The following is a 4,179-nucleotide window of genomic DNA, read 5'->3' on the forward strand; positions in this document are numbered from 1 at the left end:
TTCTCTGTGACATATGTGAGCTCCTTTGTGTATATGGCATGAATAAATTGTGTTTATGTTTAAATTATGTGAAAGAACAGCTATTTTTGTTAAATCTCTCTTTTCTATCAGATAAAGTGATGTGTAAGTGTAACATAAGTGTTTCTGAAATAAAGATGATTTTACTTAATTATTTAACTGTGGCCACCATTTATTTTACCTACCTAAAATATAGCGGGTTGGGAAGGGCAGAAAAACTTCCTGGTTTTTCATGTAAACATTACAGCTATGTAGTGTTAGAGTCTGATGATGATGCAACAAACATCAACTCATCAAAATGCATACCTCTTGACAAAAGATTGGCATTTTCATTTGTCGAGAAAAGTCTTCCCAACCCACTATATTATAGCCACGCCACTTCAACAATGCACTTACAAAAAAAAAAGATTTAAATATTATTGAATGTTTTTTCCTTTAACTTGGAATATTTAAGAGAATTGTGTGAGTATTCATGTTCTTCTTCTACTGGAAAATAAAACTGTAAAATAGCTAATCTAGTGAAAATATTATAAATGATTTAACATATTTTTTTGTAAAGTGGGCTAATATGAATGATCTCTCTTTAAATGTAAATAAGTGCTACTCAATTGGATTCTCTAGACTTAAAAATAAAATGAATAATATATACACTATTGATGACATAGTACTTAGTTCTGTTGACTCAATAAAGGATTTAGGAGTAGTCTTTGATACTCAGCTCAACTTTGGGGAACACTGTGATCTTGTGGAGGGGAAGGCCTCTCAGATGTTAGGCTTTGTTTTATGAACTTGTCGAGACATGTCTATATCTACTTTGAAGATACTTTATTGTTCATTGGTTAGAAGTCATTTAGAGATGCCTCGATCATTTGGTCTCCTTTTTATAATTGTCACAAAATGCAACTTGAAAGAGTCCAAAAGAGGTTTACCCAGTACTGTTCCTACGAGTTGAATATGCAGGAGAACCTACTTGACATGGAGGCAATATTGGGACTTCAATCGTTGGAATCTAGAAGGATTCAAAGTGACCTCAGCTTTATGTATAAGGTTATTCATGGGCTTATTGATTGCCCTGCTCTCATCAACAGCTTTAATTTAAAGGTCCCTGCACGCACCCTAAGGAGACATGAACTGTTTGCTTTACCAATCTGTCACTCCAACTATTCTTTACATTCTCCAATCTGTCGTAGTCTTGCCTATTTAAACTCTCACCCTGAACTTGATCCATTTGCAAGCTCACTGGATTTATTGGTCAACTGGGTCAAATATTTTAATTTATTGTTTTCTTATTGTGTTTATTTCTTGTGTATATGTTTTGAAGACTGTCTAATTATGTTCGTGAGAGTACTTTTATTATGTTAATTATACATCTTTTACTTTATTTAATATTGTAACCAAATCTTTTGTAAAATGGGGTTTCCCGTATATTGATTGAATAAATGAATAAATAAATATTTAATTGACCGAGAGCATTATGAGAAACTAAAAGATACTTGTAAGTGTGCTGAAAGGGTTAGTCTTTGGAGTTCTGTTGTCCTCCCTTTCAGCCAGTGTACCAATTTAGAAACCAGATATGTTTGCTTTTCTGCAAGGCATTGTAACTTATTAATGACCTAAGTACATATCTGAAATGACTTTCTAAATAAATTAAAGACATTGATTAAACAAGATATATTATAATTAAGCAAAAGAATAAAGCACTCCTTTAGTTAAGTATGTAAGAACATTCAGGTATAAATACTGTCTATGAAATATTTCTGATTAAGTGTATGTACAAATTTAAACTGATCGCCACATATAAACAGTAGCTTGTAGAAAACTGTTCCAATAATATCTGCTTTATATGAGGGTAGATTGTCAAAACTATTTATTATATGAAATTTTAAAATTAAACATGTGTATGAAATGGATAACAATCCTATGGTAATAACTGCAGAGAAAAGCATAATGTGGTTTATGCCTTAAGGAATGGAATCTTCAAAAAAAAAAACAACAACAACTACTATAGATCAATTTTCTCTTTAATTATTAAAACTAAATAACTGTATGACAAAATTTAATAAAACAATAAACAGGTCATGGAACATAAACATTAAATAAGTTTTATTTTCTAACCAAAAATAGAGACTTTGGGTCCAGTTGGAAGATTCTCGTGCCATTTTGCCTATTCAAGATCTGAAACAAATAAAGTATATATAATTAGATATGCATATTTCATTGAGACAACACAAAGTATATAAATTATCTTCTGGTGAAACAATCCAGTAATAAGTAAAACTTTATTAAAATATTGCTCCGTTTTACTCACAACAAAAAAGCTGATTCATATCCCTTCAAACACATTTCATGATCTCTGGGGAATCCTAACATACTTCCTGTAGCTTATTTATTTCTGGCTGTGTACTCTAACCAACAGTAAAGACAGGCAGTTCTTCCTGGTTTCCCAATTTCATCAATATCTCAATGATTTCTTGACGGATGTCCTTAAGTGCATGGTCTGAGCCCTATCAAACACATTTCATGATCTCTGGGTATCCTAACATACTTCATTTAGCTTATTTATTTCTGGTTGTGTAGTCTAATCAGCAGTTAAAACATGCAATTCTTCTCCTACAACAAATGGGTCCCACAGCTGTTAAATTGTTGACCAGGATGAAAACAAATCATACCTTGTAATCATTCTAAGTACACAAAACAAAGGCCACACTGGCAAAATATATGCGAACTTGAATGAAGTTATGAGATTTTCATCAGTTTTATTTAGCAAATAATTTGTGTTGAAGTTTTCCAATAAATATTAGTTAAAAAATAATAATTTCTCCAGGTGAATTATGTTATTGTTTTGTTGGGTTGACATTGACATCTGAATTTAACTGACTTGTCAAATTCAGATGTCATTGAGCATTGCTGTTTGAGCTTGGCATGTCATGGGCGCACTAAAATTTATTTTTTCACGGTCGGTTTGATAAATTATATAATTTAATATTTTGGCAGCAAAATTCATATACCTAGTTCTAATTGTTTTTTTCAATTTAGGGTTTGGGCGACATAGGGTAAGTTTAGTAGATAAATTTCATTGCAGGGGTTGTTAAAGCAAGTGACGGTTATTTTATTTCAATGGTTTATTTTACTAGCTTAATTTTAGCTTCTATTCATCTTTCCATTTACCTAATTGACTTTCAAAATGAAAATGGAAAATAGAACAGTCGACGTGAAAATTGTTTTATCCAATCCCAATACACAGATTATTATACGGTCTAATCTTTTCCTTTTCTATTGTGGCACTCCCATAAATTGGAAAAAAATTTGTCAATAAGCTTTTTTACTATTTTTTGAATGATCTTGAACCAATAAAAAAATTGAATTGGGAGCATATTTTGAAAAAATGTTCATCTTGAACACGGACTTTCTTCGAGAATTGAAAAATGCAAATAAATAGGTTTTCTGTTCATTTTAGAGTCAAATCGGTTATAACCTTTTTTAATCCTTCCCTGTCGATTTTCGAACAAAATGTGTTTCTTTGGTTTTTTTTACTAGAAATTATCTGTTTAGGGCTTACATTAAAATTAGTCAATAGCCATTTTAAGAAAAAGAAAGTGATATAGTGGGAAAAAACAAGTTTTCTTTTGTTTTTTCCAATGTTTCATTAATATCTCGGCTTCTGTAGCTCCGATTCAATCCGTTAATGGTTTATTGTATTCCTTATTCCGTTTCTGATTATCATTTGCATATTTCATTGTATTGACCTTAATATAAAGGCCAATATAAAATAAAGGATATTAGAAAAGATGTATGGCAAAACCAGTTTGAAATATTTCAATGCAGGATTTTATGAAACATGATTTGCCAAAAATTTATGTTTTATTTAGGTAAAATTATTGAATTTTTACAAAGGGTTGATATATTATGCATAGGTGTGTGCTAGAGTCTTATTATTTATTTCAGCGTACTTACTCTCATCGCCATAAAAAACATCTTTATCAGGTGTGACCTAGACCTAGAAGTCTTCACCAACCTTCATCCTCCTGTATGACTGCATTTGACTCTCAATTTTTTGCTTGAAAAATGCATTAAAGCTTTCGAAATGTATAAGAGAACACTACACATATCCTGAATCGAAAAAATAAGAAACACCAAAGCTCTCAATAGAATGCAGGAAAA

At 31.1% G+C, this 4,179-nt stretch overlaps 1 long non-coding RNA gene across 1 annotated transcript; it reads right to left on the bottom strand.

The window, feature by feature from the left end:
* Window positions 1–2,018: 2,018 nt before the first annotated feature.
* Window positions 2,019–3,244, bottom strand: LOC126736393 (uncharacterized). Its single transcript, XR_007660660.1, has 3 exons — window positions 2,688–3,244; window positions 2,327–2,628; window positions 2,019–2,193 (listed from the first exon to the last, which is right to left on the bottom strand). It is a non-coding gene; the product is annotated as an uncharacterized LOC126736393 (long non-coding RNA).
* Window positions 3,245–4,179: the final 935 nt, after the last annotated feature.

This window comes from Anthonomus grandis, chromosome 5 (assembly GCF_022605725.1).
Source record: "Anthonomus grandis grandis chromosome 5, icAntGran1.3, whole genome shotgun sequence".
In the NCBI taxonomy this organism is placed as follows: domain Eukaryota; kingdom Metazoa; phylum Arthropoda; class Insecta; order Coleoptera; family Curculionidae; genus Anthonomus; species Anthonomus grandis.